The 21,222-nt window shown below is 42.8% G+C and overlaps 1 long non-coding RNA gene across 1 annotated transcript; it reads left to right on the top strand.

Annotated features, from left to right (window-relative positions):
- The first annotated feature begins 14,409 nt into the window (after positions 1–14,409).
- On the top strand, positions 14,410–20,589 carry LOC110006948 (uncharacterized). Its single transcript, XR_002280347.2, has 2 exons — positions 14,410–16,011; positions 16,947–20,589. It is a non-coding gene; the product is annotated as an uncharacterized LOC110006948 (long non-coding RNA).
- Positions 20,590–21,222: the final 633 nt, after the last annotated feature.

Below are 21,222 nucleotides of genomic sequence, written 5' to 3' on the forward strand. Positions count from 1 at the left end.
GGTGCGTCAACCATCTTAGTTGCTTCCCTAGTTAGAACTTGCAGTCCCCTATCACGTTTAGCTTTGAGGTTTTGATGGAACTCATGCCAAAACTACGATAGGGACTGTGGCTGGTTGGCCCTTCTTGCACAAGAAAGAGTTATTTCCATCAGATGAAGCAATGGGTGTGGGCTAGGAACTAGGGTCATTCTGGGTTGGGGGGATGAAGGACATGATCTCTCATCAGGTCTATGCCCCAAGCCCTCTTATGAGCTCCAGAGGCATGACCGAGATGAGGGGGCTGGTTCAAGATGATACTCTTAGGGAAGATCTTCGAGTACCAATGCTGAAGGTGCTTACCCAACATAGGAGTAGCAGGAAAGAGAAGGGTTAACTCATGTCGGCGACTGAGTTAGGAGCAAGGGGGAGTATGTGACGGTGATGCATGTGTGCCCCATGAAGAAGGATCACGGGTGACCTTGGGGTCAACCCGGGCTCGAGCAAGTGGTCTTGCCTTAGGAGGCCAAAAACTACGAGCAAGTATCTGTAAGAGAACAAGTAGAAGCTTGTCCCTCACAGGGTGCGCTAGTGTGTGCCGAGTAGGAGAATGAGGGGATCGTCTTCCATGTACTCGGGTTGACGCAACGACGATATTACCCCAAGTGGTGGAATGCACAGGCGTAGCTTGTACAAGGCTTAGCCTTAGGAGGCCCGATCCTAGACGCTGACTCGAGGTAACATAAGGGTTGCCTTGAGGTGTGGCTCCAATGGATGACCCACGAGCCTTAGAGTGTGTGCTAGAGGTGGAGGCCCCATGGTCACCGCCTATATGTGTTGGGCCTCTAAGCATATAGACTTGTGGTGGTGCAGGAATGTGGGGGTAGCCTTGCAACAACCAACTGATGCAACAGCAACTTGCTTGCATTTTGCAGAAAGGGACTGGGCAGCCTTCCAGCGTACCTCGGCAATACGACCGACAAGTGACTTACCGGTGGCAAGGTGCATGCTGTGAGTGCTAACGTGTGTGCCACCAATGCAAGGTGCCTCGATGGAAGTCCCACCAGGGCAAGGAGATGTGGAGTTAGAGATTCTTAAGTCCTTTCTCACACCTATCTAGGTTAAGACCTGGGAGCTAAACACCTAGTTTTTTCTTAGAAGGAAGGTAGGGAACAAAGTTCGAGGAACTTGTTCCTGGGGGAAGCTCACAAATGGGGGGATTAGAAAATCCCCAATCCGGATAAACGAGTTAGAGAACCCAAAATCCATGTGTGTGCAAAAAAAACAAAAAAACAAAGGAGAGACTAGTCAAACAAGGATGATCCGACAAAGGGATAGTAAGTCCCCAGTAGAGTCGCCAAGCTGGTTAGGTGCCCCGATCTCGCCCTCTGGGTCGGGATGACCTGTTGGCATGCCTCTTGAGTTTTAAGGGACCCGGGACTTCTGAGATCCCTCTCTCGATAACCTTGCTCAGGAACAAGGGTAGGTATACCAACCGATGAGAGAGGAATTTAAGGTGGGTTCGGGACTTACTTGGGTTATATCACCTGGGAGCCCTCTTAGATCACGAAGAAAGACCCCCAGTTCTACAACTGGTTCGGAATTGCCTCCATTGGCCTATACTCACCTATTGCTACAATCACACACACATGGTTAATTTACAAGACAAGTGGGTCAGGTGACCCTTCCTTATCTTTCGGCGAATGCACATAGTCAGGCACATTCAAAAGAAGAAAAAAGGAAAAGAGAATAGATAAAAGAAGGAGAAAGACATAGAATAGAGGAATGGGGGAGATAAGAATTTGACTTGGTGGCTAGACTAATACAATAGCTAAACCAATAAGTGATTGACCTTGCGTGGTAGCAAGACAGGCATGGTAACTAAATCGACACAGTGACAATACTACTAGACGACAGAAAGATCATCGACCAGCCTGGCACAATGGCTATCCTATCGTGGAAGTAAGGCGGGCACAATAACTAAGACAGGCTCAAAGACAATACTATTAGATGATGAGACTACCATGACAGTGATTGTCTTAGCCTCCCTTGGTCAAACCAGAGGGAAAGAAGGAGAAGAGAAAGAAGAAATAGAAAGGGAGAGGCAAGCACAGTACTACCGATGTCGTGCATGTGAGAAAAAGAATGGAAAGAGGGCGAGATGAAAAGAAGAAGAGAGGAGCAGTGAAAAATAGTAGAAAGGGAGAAGAAGAAAGAAGGGAGACAAGGAAGAGGCAAAGAGGGAGAGAGAGAAAGGGAACATGGACGGTGATGAGAATCTGCCATCCATGACAGAGGAATAAGAGGAGAGAGAAAACATGGACAGTGATGAGCATCCACCGTGCATGACAGAGGAATAAGAGGAGGGAGAGAAAATATGGATGATGATGAGCATTTGCCATCCATGACCGATGAGTAAGAAGAGGGGGGAAAAATGGGTTGTGATGAACTTCCGCCGTCCATGATAGAGGATTGAGAACAGAGAGAAAACATGGACGGCAATGAGCATCGGACGTCCATGATAGGGGAATGAGAGGGGAGAGGAAACATGGACGGCGATGAGCATCCGCCATCCATGACAGAGGATTGAGAAGGAGGTGGAATCATGAGCGGCGATGAACTTCCACCGTCCATGACAGAGGATTGAGAAGAAAGATAAAACATGGATGGCGATGAGCATCCACCGTCCATGACAGGGGAGTGAGAGGGGAGAGGAAACATGGGTGGCGATGAGCTTCCGTCACCCATGACGGAGGATTAAGAAGAGAAAGAAAACATGAACGACAATGAGCATCCTCCATCCATAACAATTGGGAAGACAAGGAAACTTTGACAGAGGCCCAGCTCACTATTTGTGTCCCTGAAGCAAGAAGACATCACATTCGGTGATAGTCTCCACCATGCATGAACAGAGAAGAAAGAGAGAGAACAGGGAGAGAAGGAAAGAGAGGAAAGAGAAAGGAAAGATAAAGAGAGAGAAGGAAAGTATATAAAGAAGATCAGAGAAGAAAAAGGAAAGAGAGATACAGACAACATATTGATGGCTAATGAGCTTATTTAATTATGTCATAAATACTCAATCAATTCTAAGATGTGTTTGCAGTTGGATCTAAGTAGTGCCTATGATGGGGTTTCTTGGGATTTTGTCCTTGCGAGGTTGTATTACTACTCCCTCATTCTCATATCTTTTTGTTAGTGGGATTTTCCCAGATCTTTTTGTTTCTTGGATTCATCATTGTATTACTACTCCCTCATTCTTAGTACTTCATAATGGTTCCCCAATGGGATATTTCAAAGGAAAAAGAAGATTACGGCAGAGGGACCCTCGCTCTCCGTATCTTTTTTTGTTGGTAATGGATTTCATGAGTAGGCGGTTGGATCATGTAATAATACAAGGTACTCTTCCTGTGGCTTTTCCTTTCGATTGTGACTATAGGGTATGGCAACTATTTTATGCCAATGATGCAGTTATTTTTTATGAGGCTTCTTTAGCTTCTGCAAAACAGATAAATTTTATTTTATGTATGTTTGGAAATACCACAAGGAAAAAATTGAATGTAACTAAAAGTAAGGCTTTCCTTTTTGGAGTTTCCATGAATGCAAAACATTTAATTTTGAAGGAATTGGGGTTTGGTGAGGTTTCTCTTCCAGTAAGATATTTGGGAATTCCTTTGTTCCATGGTAACCTGAAGCACCATAATTATTAGAATCTCATGGGGAAATTCATTAGCAAGATAGGAACATGGCAGGCTTTATCCCTCTCTTATGTAGGTCGGTTACAATTGTTAAGAATAGTGCTAAGTTCATCAGCCATTTTCTGAGTTCTATCATTTATACTACCAAAGCACACATGCAGTATGTTTGAACGGCTTCAGAGAAATTTACTATGGGCTGGTACAGCTCATAAGAACGGGGTTCACCTGGTAGAGTGGAAAAATGTATGCTTGCCGATGGAAGAAGGGGGACTTGGAATTCGTAGAATTATTGAGTTCAACAATGCAGGCATGATGAAGTTGGTATGGAGGATTATGGCTAAGCCGTCTTCTTTATAGCTCGCTTCTTTAAGTACAGGTACTTCAGAAATTGTTCAATCTGGGAAGTTGATATGAAGTCTTGCTCCTATACATGGAAGGGCATTCAAATGGGGTTGTTGCCCCACAATGTTCGATGGATTATTGGGGATGGAAGGACAATTAATTTTTGGACAGATCCATGGTTATCAGAAAAATCCATTTTAGAATCTTATGGTTCAAGTATGCGTAAAGACTTGGGAAGTTTGGCCAAGCCTAGGGTTGTAGACTACCTAAATGGTTCTCTATAATCCTAGTTTTTCCCAACCCCTACACCTGAACAAGCTCTTAGAACCTAGAATCAATGGATCAAAATTTGGAAGGAAGTGGAGGTTGTCTCAATCCCCCTGAAACCCCTACCTGATTTTTTATTATGGATTCACTCTTCAAATGGAATGTTTTTTGTTAAAGAGGTATTGAATTTCATCCGTCTTATGGGCTCTTCTCAACCAGTCTATAAGGCACTATGGCCTTTTAAGTGTCATCCAAGGGCTAAATGGTTCTCGTAGTTGAACCTTCATCATCGTCTTCCTACCTCTTCTCTCATGCAGTGAAGGGATATCACCCTTGTTTCTGTGTGCCCTTTTTGTCATCTTAATGATGACAATATTTGCCATATTTTGCTTGAATGTATTTTCTTGCAAGGGATTTGGAGGTCTATAGCATGGCAATGGGGAAAACGTTTTATTACAGGTTATTCTATTGTAGTGACACCACGTTAGCATTCAGGTTCAAGTCGATGGTTTTACCAACATTTGGCATTCTCTCTTCTTCACAACTATATGGATGATTTGGGAGGATCAGAACCACTATATGTTTCAAGGAAGGGCACTCAATCTTGCGAAGCTGACTTGAAGGATAAGAACCACTGTATGTTTCAAGGAAGGACACTCAATCTTGCGAAGCTGACTTGAAGGATCATCTACCATGTTCGTGATTTGGCGGATGCTAAGGAATGGACCTACCACATCTCAGAGAAGGCAGTTACTGAGAATTTACGACTTACATGGCGGCAACAGAGAATCAAGTTACCCATAACAGTGGCATGGGATTTTCCACATTCACAACATTTAAAGCTAAATATCGACGGGTCTTCTATTCAGAATCCAGGTCAAGCTGGTGGAGGGGGTGTCTTGAGACGGGATGATGGATCTTTTGTTGTTGCTTTCTCGGTTCCTCTTGGAATTGCTTCCAATAATTATGCAGAATTTTGAGGTTTACAAGAGGGTATTGATTTAGCCACTCAAATGGAATGCTTCACCCTGAAAATTGACAGTGATTCTTCTTTACTTGTTCAGGTCATACAGGGCAGGTGTAAACCTCCATGGGCTCTTCATATCATAAATTCTTATTGTAAGTCTAGACTTGAGAATCATTCATGGTCCATTTTCCATGTTTACTGTGAAGCTAATATGGTGGCTGATGCTCTTATCGAAAAGGCTACAATTTTTGCAAAGCCCACCATTTGGTGCTCTAGGCCTCCAGATTTTCTTAACCTTCCTCTACTTCATGATGTGGCACAATTACCTTATTTTAAGGTTGTAAGATAGTACGATGTAATTTTTTCTACTTTTCTTTATTAATGAAAAAGGGGTAGAGTGCCTTCTCCCTCATTGATTTACCCAAAAAAAAAAGAAGAGATATACAAATGAGAGGAGAGAGAAAGAGAGAGATGAGAGGAGGAGAGAGAAAGAGAAAAAGAGAGATGAGAAGAGGAAGACTGAGAGAGAAAGATAGAGAGATGAGAGAGAAAGAGAGAAAGAAAGAGATGAGAGGAGGAGAGAGAAAATTACCTTCATCAAAGGGTGCCAAACCTTTTTTCTCTCTCCTCTCTCTCTCCAAGACATACCCACAATTTCAACATGAAAACTATCAAATTTTATTGATGAGTATTGAAAAATCAAGGGGGGCCTTGACAATTGTGTTTAACATGTACTTATAAAATTGGGCCTAAAGATGGGTGTACGCCCAAAAACTACCTAAATTGTTGATAATTAAAATTTAATTAAATTAAAAGAAATTCTAAAATTAGGTGCAAAATTATTGTTTTACCCTTGCCCAACAATATATGAACTTCCAAAACAGTCCCTGCTGCTACCCTAGAAATTGCGTGATCTTCCATGGATGATTTGGGATTGCTTCAGGGTCTGTTTGACCGAAAGACGATTGCTTTCTTGTCGGGCTTGGCATGACGATCAATTTGATACCAACTTCGAGCCATGAATCGTGTTTTTAGAGCACGATCATGCGACTCAATTTTTGTATAGATCTTGAAAACTTATGATCAATTGTGTGGTTGTTCTTTGATGTTTTTCTTTGATTTCTTTACTGAATCACACTGAGCATGCCGTCACGATCACGTTGCAATGAACGCAGCTCGATTTTGTGTCGGGATGAAGATTTCGTCATCTTGGGTTTTTTGTCGGATCTTGAAATCCGGTAGCTGGAATCTGCAGCAACTTTAACACCTTCGTGTGATAAATCCAATTGTTCATCCTACGTGGGGTTCATACCAGACATATCCTCAGACCTTACGCACATAATGCAATTGGTTTCATATCGACCGGGTACGCGAGCACCATGCTATGGCCGCTCGAGCAAGGCATGTCGCTACTGAATTTTCTGCAACTCTCTTCACAAATAGTCAAATTCTCTGTAGTTTTTCTCCCTGCTCGGGCATCATCACGAGGTGCACCACATATCAAAACGCTCGTCTTGATGAGACAAACACGCTCACCAATTTTGAGCGTGATCCGACTCAAGAAGAGTGAGATGCGGGTCTTTTAAGTTGCTGCTCGGGACTGTGCACACTAGTCTCCTTTAATGGAGATTGGTGTAAGGACGCCGCACTGGAATAATGTGCGGCTTACCCTTTTTTAATATTTCACCCATAACTTTGTCCTGGAAAGTCCGTTTAAGCCGAAACTTGATCCCTACAAGTTTTCGACCGTGCCGGATCTAATGGAGGTGGTCCCATAGCTGTTTGACGTACCGAAAATAGAGTTTTAATTATGGGATCCATTTTAGAGTACCAGTGACCAATTTTTATAAAATTGTTTCTTTGTCTGCACTGCCTTAGACGTTTCGGATTACAGAGAAACTTCGCAGGTGGCCTTTTAAAATGCTTAGGAAGATTCTAACCTATTCTGGGAAAATTCTAAGACTGTTGGGAATTCCACTATACGTCGAGGCTTTATTGACTGGCTTCTCTTTTATTCTACATCGAGGACCCAGCTGAAAAATATCTTCAAACAGTCACGACACATTCCATATGTCAAAATGATTGGATTGTTCAGACCTAGCTTGTGTCCGATTTTGATCTTGCTCCGACTCCAAACGAGTGACATGTGGGTGTTTACAAGTCATCCCAAGATCTAAAGATCACGGCCTCCATGATTGGGGATTGGTTTGGTGAGGTCACACTGCAATAGTGTATGACCTACCTATTTGAGGAAAGTTCAGCCCATAATGTTCTTGAGAGGTCGGATTGAGCCCAAATTTGGTCCCTATGGGTTTTTCACCATTCTGGATGAAACGGTGGTGGTTTGAATTCCGTACCTCATGTCTATAGTTGTAAAGTCTCTTTGTGCTGTGATGATACTTTTTTCAAGGTTGCTTAGTATTAGGCTTATTCTGCAGTGTTCCCTTGTTCTTGCGGTGTCTTGGGTACCAACAAGACTAGGTCGTCACTGGCTCTCATCTTATTTACATCAGGGATGTAGGTACGTCAAAAATGACGTACAACAATGACGTTAAATTGTTTGGCACAACTGTTTAAGTTATATAATCATAAACTATAGCACACGTCCTGACTGTATGACACTAAATTGCTTTGCACAGCGGTCCAAGTTATATGACCTTAAACTATTGCACATGTTCTGACCGCATGACGTTATACTGCTTTGCACAGAGGTTCAAGTTATATGAACTTAAACTATAGTAAACGTTATGGCCATATGACGTTAAATTGCTTTGCACAACGGTCTACGTTATATGACCTTAAACTATAGCACACATCCTGACCACATGACGTTAAATTGCTTCGCACAACGGTCCAGGTTATATGACCTTAAACTATATCCCACGTCCTAATGGCATGACATTAAATTGCATCACATATGGTCTCGAAGGCAAGACCTTAAAACTGCCTTCACTAGGTCTTGGTAGATGACCTTAAAACACACTAGCCCTATGGTCTTGAAGGAATGACCTTAAAACTGCCTTAACTTGGTCTTGTTGGATGACCTTAAAACACACCAACTCTATAGCCACGACAGCCTGACCGTAAAATTGCTTCCTCAAGAAAGACAGAAATGATGGAAACCAACAAGGGCATCATGGGTAAAAGAATCAAAGAAAAGACAAATAAAAGAAACAAAAAATAAATAAATGATGATGGGTGTGATAGAATCATTAGCTTTTGTGAGTTAATATGTCAAAAAAAAAAAAAAAAAATGGAAGACATGGTACATAAACCATGGGCGAAAGAGCCACAAAAAATATATTCTGGGTTCTTATAAAACCCATAAATGATAGACATCCCAAGGGCTTGGATGAAAACCCGAGAGGGAATCCAAGTCATACATTCAAAAAGTCAAGCATGCCTCCAATGCAAAACATGACCTTGGCTCATTTCTTACACCATTTTCGAAAGAGATAAGAACTGATCACAAGAGGATAGAAGAAGAAATGCAAGCCACAAAGCAAAAAGAAGCATTCAAACTAAAGGAAGAGAATATTTATTCCATGAACAAGAAGGATTACAAACTTGAGGTAACAATTATCAATAACTTGAGGATGAATCTTCAACCTATGGGTGTGGCCTCCAAGTGCGCCACTTCCTTTTTCCAAAGTTGCCTCTTCAAGAGAGGCAGTATCTTTTTCAAAGTGAGTTTGAAATGAATGAAAGATACTCCTTTCTTCTTCTTACCACTGGTTCAAGACAAAACCATATGATAGTCAAGCGCGCAGCAACAAACGAAGATACGAGCAGATGATTGCCTGATGGACATGTTGCCAGTTTGCTCAACTGCTGAACATTGAAGTTCCCCAAATCATACAAGCAGGCGACCACCATGAAGAAGATTACAGGCCAAGAAGAATCATCATAACCCAATATCATGTTCTAATTGATGAGATTGGGCCTGATGACCTTCAAAATCTTATGCACAGCCTTAGACTTCTTTTTCACTTTGGAAAGCAGAATTTCAAACAATTCTTGAAGATCTGGAGGCACGGGCTCTCCATTGATCACAGGATCATCATCGACACCTTCATGAGGTTGAGCATCTTCACTCACAGAGGTGATGCTTGCCTACAAGACAGAAAATGACGCAGAAAAATTCAGAATGATCACGAGATAATCATGATAGTCATATATAAAAGGTCATTGTATTCTAAAAAATTGCAGCCATATGTTCTAGGTGAAGAGAATAATCTGCTACTGCTCACATGGTACAACAGTGCAAATATGCATAAAAAATAGGGGGAAGAGATGATCGAAACTAGTAAGGAGTTCATGCCCAATGATACTTGAATTCACAGAGCAGGGGGATGCTTGTAATGATTATTGGCAGTCATGATGCTCATGCAAAAAGCCCAAATGCTACAAACTACAGAAGAGAGTGCCTTAAGGAAAAATTTGCTAAGAAGTACTCAAGAAAAGATCAGGCCCAAGCATGCCTTTAACATTTCCCAATAACAGTGAGCAACGCAACCAACATGGTTGCAACAAGTGCCCCAAATGCGGTAGAGCATAAGGCAATGCTCTCAGCAAAACAGAGTCCCAAATGTAGTAGTGCATAAGGCACTCTTAACAAACAAAGCCCAAGCGGCAAAGCTCACTGGCCGGGGCTGATTTCTCGTCCTCCCGAGTCAGTCATGATACGAGGACCCGATCGAAGGAATCCTCTCTAGAACAATTGTAGAGCCTTCGCGCTTGTTTGCACGTGTGCTTGTGGTGCGGATAGGAACCAACAATGAGAGAGATTTTAATCAAAAAATAAGACTTCAAACACGTACCTTGAACAATTACGCCCGGGCAGTCGCCCTCTTAGAACAAATAGGAAACCCTCCGATTGTCCAGCAGCACAGTTTAGATGCGAACCCTTCTCAAAACTCAACACCTTATTTGTTTCTCTCTTAAAGACTGTTATTGGAATTCAAGTGAAAATACCCCTCTCTAGTGGGTATGGCGAGCAAGTGGCTGGCTCTGGTATTCAAGATAAGGTGGTTAAATGGACAAGACGAAGAAAGAAGGAAGGTGGGAGTTCCTTGCAACTTGAGCGTTATAAGGCCTAGTGATTAGAGCAGCAAAAGAGTAGGAACTCTAGGGAATACTGACTCAAGATGACCTCACCTGAGTGAACGAGTGCAAAAGCATCAATATCTCTTGCAACTCGACTCTACTATACATAATGGAGGTTAGAGCAAAGGTTTGAGAGTTAAAAATCTCAAAGCACCTCAAGATGAGACTAAGTTGAACATTGAAGCAATGAAAGGAGCCACCGACACATATAGGTGGGGTAGATGGCTAAAAGGAGATTAAATGAGGGACTGTAGGGATGAGAGTCATAGGTATGCGTGGCTAGAGAGGAAAAGAAAGCTGGAAGAAAGAGAGGAGAGCAGAGCCCGCTGCTAGGTGCAGCCTTGAGCCTGTGCATGAGGAAAGAGGGAAGAAGATAGAGAAAGAAGGAAAAGAAAGAAGGGCAAAGAGGAGGAGAGGAGAGAGAATGAACTTAGGTGGTGTTCTAGCCTAGGTACACCCCCATGAGTCTTCTTGCATACACATGAGAGAGAGAGAGGGGTTAGGCTTGGGTCAAGACTAAGGTGTATGGTGTATGGTTTAGGGGAATGGACTAGGGTGTATGGCTTAGGGAAGGATCATGGTATATGGTGTAGGAGGACTATGGTGTATGGCATATGGTTTAGGAAGTGGACCCGGGTGTAGGGTAACCTAGGGGTATTTTCTTTCTCTACCAAAAGTTTCTCCATCCTATCAACTTAATCTTCAACTTGGAAGCAAAGGAAAAGAATAATCTAGGAATTCACTTCAAGATGCTTAAGTTTCATAAAATGATCAAGCCCCACAAAACAAGGTTGGATTTCTAAAAAGTACCCAAGATTTTCAAAAATTACGTACTAAAGGAATTAAACGAATAATCCCGTTTTTGGACAAAATGACCAAAATACCCCTTAGTATGTTTCAATAAATGACAAAACCATCCCTCCATGAGGGGCCTCTTGTCATAGCTAGACTTTAGGAGCTTTGCCAAATGCTTGGGATGGTAATTTGGGCGATCAATCATCATAGAATTGATGCTTGATCAATCACGAACGTTTTGATACCCTTTGATCGCCTTGAAACAAATTTGTAGGAAGAACCAAATATCCGGACAAGTCCATAAACTTTACAATTCTTTGACCACTAATCTAGAATCATCCATGACATTCTGATTCTTCATTTCGATCACAAATTGAAAAGGACATTGTCACGATCATTTTGCAACAAATTCCGTCCAATTTGGTTTCCATTTAAGCATATTCCAAATTTAAGAAGTCGTCGGAAAATGGGATTCCAGCAACTAGAAAATCTTGTCTCTTTTCAACCTCCAAATTCATTCCATCCGGCCTCCGTTATGTGTGAAAACTATATCAAACTGTAACTCTTAATGTTACGGTCGCAGCGGGCCCATTTTTATGATAATCTGACATCGGGATCTAGAGTTATGACCTCACGAAGTATGGGATGTTCTCTTGTTAAAATATGAATTTTCATACTTTTAAGCTCATCTTCTCTCTTGAAATTCTCTCTTTTTGGGCCATGTCATGGCGAGTGCCATATGTCAAAACGATCATATCATCAAGACCTAGCTTAATTGTATTAAAACAAGCAAGTTATGAGCATTTGAAAATCATCCCAAAATGGGATAACATAGTTTCCATAAACGGTAACTTTTTTATGGAAACTGGTTCACCGAGGCTGCACCGCAATAGTGTAAAACCCAACCTCTTATGCTAAGTAAGGCCCATAATGGTCATGAAAGGTCCGATTGAGCCCAAATTTGGTCCCAAGGGTTTTTTGAAAATTTTGGATCTGGTGGAGATAGTCTATTATTGTTTTGAGACCCAGAGAAAATAGTTATAGTTAGAGGGTCTATTTTCAGCATGATAGGAACTGGATTCGAGAACCAAGGTTCGTCCTGATCATAGTAAAACTTGTCAAAATACGACGAAACTTTGTGAGTATCCTTCGAGTATCCCAAACTACCATTCAATGCAATTTTAAGTCATTTCAACACTTCTTTCGAGGTTGCCCAGTTTTAGGCTTATTGTTGAAGTGTTCTCTGTGTCAGGTGGTGTCTTCGATACCGGTAGGACCAGGTTACTATTGACTCTCTCTTTATGCATCTCAGGGATTCAAGTACATTAAAAATGATGTACAACAACTTTTCCCGCCGAATGCTGCTCTTCGAGAGAAGTGAGAAGTGTAGCTTTCGGAACAAAAACTTTTCGTCGAAGTTCATCTTTTGAATCCTAACTAAGACGCCTTTATTGCCTCTCAACAGTCTTTTCTTCTCAATTACTGGCATCAACATGATCCTTGAGGAGGGGACCATGCCAAGATTCTTCCTGAAGGGGTGATTGGAGTGGACTCTAGCGATTGGGGGCCTTATTTAAGGACTTCCTTCCCAATGCTACTAAAATCCATTTTTTGGGAGAGTGTGCTAACCGGGTGCCCCATGGAAGGGCTTGCCATTTCGTCTCAACAACACTTCCTAATGAACCAGTTGATGGGTGCCCTTGGTGGGCTTTCTTCCTATCTAGTTGGTAAGGGAAGGGTTGGTTTAATTTTCACCGAGTACCTTCCAATCTTCTCATCTCTGAGTGAGTGCCTTGCTTAAGGGCTTTCTCTCACATCAGCAAACATCTTTATTTGTAACAACTGAGGGTCATTGGTGGACTTTATCCCAGTATGGCTGGAACTTCTTCATGTCTCTGAGTGAGTGCTTTGCTTAAAGGCTTTCTCCCACATCAGTAAACATTTTTATCTACAAAAAATGTGGACCCTTGGTGCACTTTATCCCAGTGTCGCTGGAACTTCTTCTTGCCTCTGAGTGGGTGCCTTTCTTAAGGGATTTCTTCCACATCAGCAGATCTATTCAAGACAACTTAGGGTTCTTGGTGGACATTATCCTAATGTGGCTGAAACTCCTTCTTGTCTCTAAGTAAATGCCTTTCTTAAGGGCTTTCTCCCACATCAGCAGACATCATTATTTGCAACAATTGAGGTCCCTTGGTGTACTTTATCCCAGTGTCTCTAGAACTTCTTCATTCCTCATGAGGGCCTTGCATAAGGGCTTTCTCCCACATCAGCAGATATCTTTATTTGCAACAACTGAGGGCCCTTGGTGGACTTTATCCCAGTGTCACTGGAACTTCTTCTAAGGGCTTTCTCCCACATCAGCAGACATCTTATTTGTAACAGCTGAGGGCACTTGGTGGACTCTAGCCCAGTGTCGTTGGAAGAACTTCTTGTTTCTGAGTGAGTGCCTTACTTAAGGGCTTTCTCCCAAGTCTGTAGACATCTTTATCTGCAACAGCTGAGGGCCTTTGGTGGAATTTATCCGAATGTCACTTGAACTTCTTTTTTAGAAGGGCTGGTTTGACTTTAACCCAGTACCTTCCAGTTAGCTTCTGTAAGTCGTTGAAGTCATCTTCAGTCAAACAGTTGTGTCAACCTGTTTATTAGTTTGAGCGTTCTTTCGGGTTTTCACCTAAACTAAATAGAAGTAGCGCCATAAAATTGGTTTTCACCAACTTCCTCTTTTTCATTGAGGCTCTTTTACCTGTGACTTCTACGTCACGTCCACCTTTTGCTCTACACTCTTTCGGGTTTTCACCATGCCTGGTTTTTTTTTCTTTTGTTTTCAAGACACTCTTACTCATGGCTTCATGGCCATGTTCACCTGTCATTTTAGTCATAGCGCCCTTGTGGGTTTTCACCATGCTCAATTATTTTATTTTTTTGGCAATTTTACCTATAGCTTGCGTGGCTATGTGCGTCTGAAGCTCTCACTTTTACTCGTAATTATCCTCATCGAATGTTCATCATGACCAGCTTCTGTTCCCTATTTTTAGAGAAATCCTTCTTTCTGGACAATGTATAGGATAGAGGGATTGTATCTGCATAAGGCTCACTGGGGTAACAAATACCATGGTGAAGATTTTATTTTGGAAGTAAACCATCTTGGGGATTTTTGGGTCCTTACAAGATAATGCGTGGTTCACACTTGCTAGGTACAGGGGTTTTAGATGGCCCAGTAGCTAGCTGTGGCATGAAAAACTCCATGGGGATAAAAAAATTGTGTTTCTAAGGTAAATAAATGGTTATCTCATTGGGATTGAAGGGATTCCAAGAAATGGTTAAGGCATCTTACGCCACTGAAAGGGGTAATGATTTAATGGGGTGGTGATTTGCCATTAGAATAATGGTCAATGGAGGAATGGACCATGAGAATGAGGTCTATTAACATTAGTGGTCCACTGGGAAATATGTATCATCAAGGTTATTACTTGCTAAAAGCAGTGATTGACTGGGGATGTTGGTCGATTGGTGTTGATAGACCATTGGTGGTAGTGAATGCTTGGGATTATTGGTCCATTGCGGTCGATGGGCTAGTGGTGGGCAGTAATCCGCTATGGATAATGAACCATTTGGGGCTAATGATCCATTGAAAATTTATAGTTCATTGGTAATAGTGACCCGTTGGGGATGGTGAACTATCAGGCTTTGGTGGTCCATTGGAAGTAGTGACCCACTAGGGGTGATTGCTCATCACTGTAGATTGCAAACCAAGGGAGTGTCAAACCTCTCGGGTGATGAGTCATTAATGTTGATGGTCAGTTGGGCCATTACTCATGGGATCTCATGAGGATTTAATGGGTAAGATATGCTTCATGGGAGTAATGGAGTATTGCACTGAAAGCCCAAATGAACAAAGATTTAAGATGGGGTGGTTGAGTCTCCCATGGCTTTTGTTAGTCACTGAGGACCAAGGGTAGGATCCAGCTGAAGGTTAGGTTCCTAAGAGGACAAGGATCGTCTTTAAGGTCCCTTGAAGCTTATCAGGCTAATCCAGGGTTATACTGGATTAACAGGCTCATGGCTTGAAATGAGAGGGTTTGGAGAAAAGAAGCTATTGAGCTCAGTTTGGGCTTCTCTTTAGCCAAACGTTGCCCATTGACGGGCTAGTGTGTGTACAAGAAGAATAGCTCATTTGTCCACCAGGTGTTATTGTGCACAAGTGCGTGCTAAGCCAGGGGCTTGTGTGGGTCCGCAAAGAGCTTTCGAAGGGTGAAGGAAGAGACACCCTTGTGCTTAAAACTCGTGCTTGAACCTTCAAACGAGAGGCGAGATTTTTGTGAGTTTATAAAGGAGTGGACCCGCACCTAGTTGCGGACCAAGAATACTCAAGAGGAATGGGCCCACCTTCGGCGCGGCCCGAACATTTAACAAGCGAGAGAGAGATGAGATAAATTTGATAGGCCTGATGGACCCATGCTTAAGCGCAGGCCTAGAGTTTGTCACAAATAGAGAGAGAGAGAGAGCGAGATGGAAAGGTTATGACAAGGTCGCACCTAGGAGCGTGCCTGGGAGCTTGTGACGAATTGAGAGAGAGATAGAAAGGTTTTGACGGGGCTGTGCCTAGGCGTGTACCTGGGAACTTGTGACGAATCGAGAGAGAGAGATATGGAAAGGTTTTGATGGGGACGAGCCTAGGCACATGCCCAAAGAGGTTATAGTGTATAAGAGAGAGAGAGGGGGGGTTTTCATCCCCCAAAGTGAATTGGGTTTTTAGTTTTTACTTCTCCTCTTTCACCACCCCCACCTTTCTTCACTTTTTGAGAGAGAGAAAAAGGTGTTTCGAAACCATGGCTAGCACTAGCTCCTCCCAACCTCAAGGTATGGTCTCCTTTTCATTTCTTTGCTTTTCCATATATTTTTTCATGGTTATTTGTTTTCCATCTTTCTTTTGCTTTTCCAATACACATCATGTGTTTGATCAAATGCCTCAATGCCTCTTTTTGGTACAATTGTGGTGCCTTTGGCTTTCTTAAGCATTCTTTGCCGCATGTTACCTCTTTCTGCACCATTTCAATCCTTTCTTGATGCCTTTTGTATTGACTATTTTGCATTGATCATGAGCATCATGCCTAGGTGCATTGCTCATGCGTATGCGCCATGAGCACTTAGGCGAGTTCAATCATACTCAGGTGACCTCGTGCGTGTTTATGCCTTATATGCACTTCATCCTTGTCTTGATGGCATGAGTCTTTGGGGCTCTTATGCATCCATTTTTCATATCACTGTCATTCTTTTTTAACATACTTGGGCACTACAAATGCAACCCAGTACTTTACATTTTAGCACCAAAAAAAAAAAAAACAAAGCACTTTCATGACACCTTCATGCACCATTTGTATTTTCAGCATCCCCACTGTATGGTTAAGCATCCCGTGATGCTTTTGGGCACTGTTATGTATTTGTCTGCATCGTTTGACAGGTCTTGATTATAGTTGGGCATAATTGCACATCATATTGCATCTTTTGAGCATTTTGAAGCATAGCTTATGCAATTTTGGTAACTCATGGGTATTTCTTTGATAGAAAAGGGAGATCTTCATGATCACCTTTTGTCATGGGCATTTGACCCACATACTCATGATTTCTTAGAATATCTCGGGTGTTTTGGGGCTAGGCAGATACCTTCTTTGTCAACCCTGTGCAAATAGGGGAGATGCGGAAATTTTGCAAAATTCTCAGTGCCTTAGCAATCCATAGACACAAATTGTTAGCTTGTGCTATTGCTCACCCTTTTCTTTATGCTTCGTTTGCAGCAAAAATACTTGATGTGAACCAATTGCCTCGCTCTGGAGAGTTGGGGACCAATACTTATACGGGTGCTGCCTTTACCCGATCTACTACCCTTGGCATTCTTGAAATCACCCAGAAGTTGAAATGGACTTTGCGCATTACCTATGTAGGAGGGGATGCTCAGATCTGCAGATATGAAGATGTCGATGGGGAGCTCATATTTCAAGGGGATAGTGTTCCCATTTATCATACTCTCCATAGATTTTTCACTCCAGTGAGAATCTTCCTACTCTGGGGAAGAGAATGTTAGAGAATCCAGGTCTTCATTGGGTCTCCGGTGGGCTCCGTTTTGAAGGGGAGCACTAGTATATGCGAGGATATAGCACCTGAACATTTAACGTCCGTGATTTGCACGCCAATGTCTTAGAAGTGTGTAGATTGGCTGCAGCATGTCAGTGCTTGGCTGGAGATTATGACCGATTTTCCAATACTAGCATAGCTTTATTGGAAACATGGTGTTACAAGACCAACAACTGGCACTTTGACTATGGTGAAGGAGGAATCACCCTTCTCGACATGTATTCATTTGTGGGTTGCCAATGCTGGGGGGCATGTATGAAGAATTCATACCTAGTAATGAAGTGATTTTTAGAAATCAGCCAATTAATGGTGAATTGCCCCCTCCTTGTCTCCTTGAGTTGTTTGAAATTTACCTACTCTTGCACTCGAAGACCAAGCTCAAATCCAAAGGGGTGCATTGTGATGCTTGGAGAGACGTTTTCCATAGGAATTGCCAAGACTGAGGGGAAATCAGCTCTACTATCATCTGGGCAAAGGGTAGAAGCCGCGAAGGATGCCAAGAGTCCTATAGTCCCCCTCAGAAGATCTGAAAGAGATCATATATATTTGGTTGCTTACTTGGTCCTCTTTTTATGTAAATTTGCATTGCCAAGGTCAAGGAGCAATATCATTCGGCCAGGCTGCTTCTTCGTAGCCTGCAGGCTTGCCCAAGGACGTCAATATGCCCTCGCCCAGCCAGTTCTTTGTAGCATTTACCATGGCTTAGGAGCTATTGCACATGGTAAAGCTCCTTCAAGGGATAGTAAGAGCAAGTCCTTTGCTTGAAAGGCCCTTCCTGGCTATTTCTCAACTGGTTTCCCAGTTCATTGCATTTTCAGCTGGCTCTCTGCATACTTCCCCAAGATAGGAACTGAACCCTACATACCTAGAGCGTATGAGATTAACGAGAGCCTCCAGGGTATGCTTGCCGTCATATGCTAAGAATTGTTGGGATGAAAGCCATCTTTAGGTGGCCAGGGGAACCACGTAGATTCCTGGCAGACATCTCTTTCTTCTCTCGTGGGAGACCCTTTCTTGTAGGCTATCCCACTGATTGTGTCTATACAGAGGCCTTGGTGGTATCTTTGATGGACACACCACTGAAACAAAGGAGATTATGTACCTCTTGAGTGTGAGAGGCTGAATTTTTCCATATAGGGGGGTTGGAGACAGAAAACTTGAAAGTTCGCACACCAGCATGGCTTGGACCAAGGATGCTGCTTCATTGTGCTCTTCGAAAAGAAAAATGGGAAAAAGGGATCACAGCAAGATCTTGAAGCTCCAGGCAAGTCTTGGACTGATAGCAACGTGAGGATGACCTGGGAAACCTGTCTTGGTCCTTTTAGCCTGAGCACATTTGTAGTCCCCCATTATGGTCAGGTAGGTCATGCTACTGAAGGTTACTGGCAGTGGTGGAATGTCATCGACCGCTATTACTGGTGAGCGGACCATACATTGAAGGCTGTCAACAGTACCAAACATGACAGCAGGGTCAGGAGACACTTCGTTCCTCCATCCTTCCCCAGGGTTCACAAGATTGACTACCCCTTGAGCTGGAGGGAACTTGTCAAACCTCAATTTCTGAGCACGGACCTTACTGGCGTTGATTACCTCTCTCTCGAAGGTGAAACCAGGTCTTCATTTGACGACCTTTGTTCCATCTTTCAATGGGTTATTGGTCGTGCAGCCCTTAGTCACGAGGGTCGTCCGATCCAAGTTCCTAATGCTTTAATTAGAAGTGGACCTCACTCTGCCTCCAGCTACTAGACCTCACCATGGCAAGAAGGTCCAAGATACTCCTGAAGTAATCCCAGAGGAAGGGCTAAAGAAGAAAGCGGTCAGGAGAAAGAAGGGTGCAGAGAGTTTTGAACCCAGCACAACTACAAAGCCTAAAATTACCAAGAAGAGTACTCGTCTGAGTAAGAGGGCCTTGACGAGCTCAGATGCACTTCCCTTGACACCAGCTACTTTGAGTAAAGGGATTGGATGTGCCTCTTAGGCCGAGGAAGCATTCAAAGACAAAGGCTTCTCCTATCCCGGTCTTGTCGCCAGAGGTATTGACCCCTATTCAAGAGACAATCCCTGAGACTGTGGTGGTTGAATCGAGTGCATCTGATCATATATCGAAGAGTGCTCCTCTTCCTCCAGTAGAGATAGCGATATCTCCAACTGATAGTCCTGTCGAGCCTGTAACAGTCCAATCTTCGACTCGTTCTTCCTTGAGTCAGGGAGACTTTTTCTGCACCGTCATTGCGGAAGGAGATATCCTTGACATTGAAACCATTAGGGAAGCTCCAGGGGACAAGGGTGGGCATTCCTGAAGTATTTGTCCCCGTCTCCTCGGAAGCAGAACATTAGCGGGCTATTTCTTATGGAACTTCTTTGGAACTCAGGGTGGTTCCTATTTCAGAAGTGTCTGCCTTAGCGACTCTAAATGTAGAGGCTTTATCTGAGCCTATCATTCCTTCAAGTGATCCCTTGGCTCTTGTTTCTCAAGAACCAGTTGCCATTGCTGAAGTTCTTCCTTTTGTTACTATAGGCTCTCCTTATGTGCTTTCCTTGGCATCGATTAGGAAGGCTTTGGTTGTGAGAGACCTGTTACAATCAAGTCTCCAGGGAGTAAAGGAATGCTCCCTCTCTGAACTTGCAGTTGAGATAGGTGTAGTCAGGGACTGCACAGCTACTTTGAGGGTGGTCAACTATGATAAGGAGACCTTTGATCGGTTTGAAGGTCTTCTGAAGGACCTTGAATAATCAGGAGTCGAAGCTTTGTGACGTGAGTCCAAGATACGAGTAGCATATAGGACTCGCCTGGCCTCTGCAGAGGAGACTTTGGCTTAACATCAAAGTCTCATGAGAAATTATGAGGAGAAGGCCCCTCTTCTTTCTTTCCAAGCTAGCTTCAAGGAGGCAGATGCAGCCCGTTCTGCAGAGATAAAGACTGCAGAGGAGGAAAGAGAAAGGTTGGACCTCCATATTCACCAATTGAAGTCTGATCAAACATAAAAGAGAATAGAGGCTCACAGCAAGCTTGAGAAATTGGAGACTCTGAATTCCAAGGTGGCTTCAATCAGCACTACGTCAAACCAAGTTAGGTAGACAATCTCCCACGTCAAAGAGCAGATGTAGATAGCTTCAGAATCTTTGGTGGCACTGAAGATCAAGATTCATGAAGCCCTTGGAAACTTCTAGGGGCTCATGAAATCTTTTATCTTTCTGCTTTTTCTATGTTCTTTTCTTTCTTTTTGTGGGTTTTTGATAACTGTTACTACAAAATTTTGTAACCTCTCTCTTTCTTCTTATCTTTGGCTCGTGTACTTCTCTTGACTTCATGGTTTGCTCTTCTTTGCTTATGGTTTGCTCATTCTTTCCTTTATCTCTCGTGACCAACCCTCGTCTCTTCCATAAAATGATGAGAGATGAGCTTGAAGGTCTGCTTTGCATGAGAGCTGGTTTGCTCTTCATCATGTGCGACTTGAGTACCCTTTCGGGTTTTCATCCAAGTGCCTGGGGTATGTGTCAGCTCTAGTTTTCACAAGAACTCCGTATATATATTTTTAATGCCTATTTTGCCCATGGCTTTTACATCATGTCTACGTTTTTTTTTTTTTAACTCACGATGCCCTTACAGGTTTTCATCATTCCCATCTTTTTTTATTTTTGACATATCTTACTCGTAACATTTGATGATACTATTATGCCCATCATTTATTTTTATATTTTTTTTTTTTCTTTGACTCTTTTTACCCATGATTTCTTTGTGGGTTTTCTTCATGTCCGTCTCTTTTGAGGAGGTAGTTTTAAGGTTATGTCGTCGTGACCACGGGGAGGCGTGTTTAAGGTCGTGCCTTCGAGACTATAGAGTTAGTGTAAGGTCCTCAACCAAGATTGAGTAAAGGCAATTTTAAGGTTGCGCCTTTGAGATCATAGAGTGGGTGTGTTTTAAGTTCATCCACCAAG

Source organism: Amborella trichopoda, chromosome 3 (genome assembly GCF_054954075.1).
Source record: "Amborella trichopoda isolate Santa Cruz 75 chromosome 3, AtrichopodaSantaCruz75HAP2 v2.0, whole genome shotgun sequence".
In the NCBI taxonomy this organism is placed as follows: Eukaryota; Viridiplantae; Streptophyta; class Magnoliopsida; order Amborellales; family Amborellaceae; genus Amborella; species Amborella trichopoda.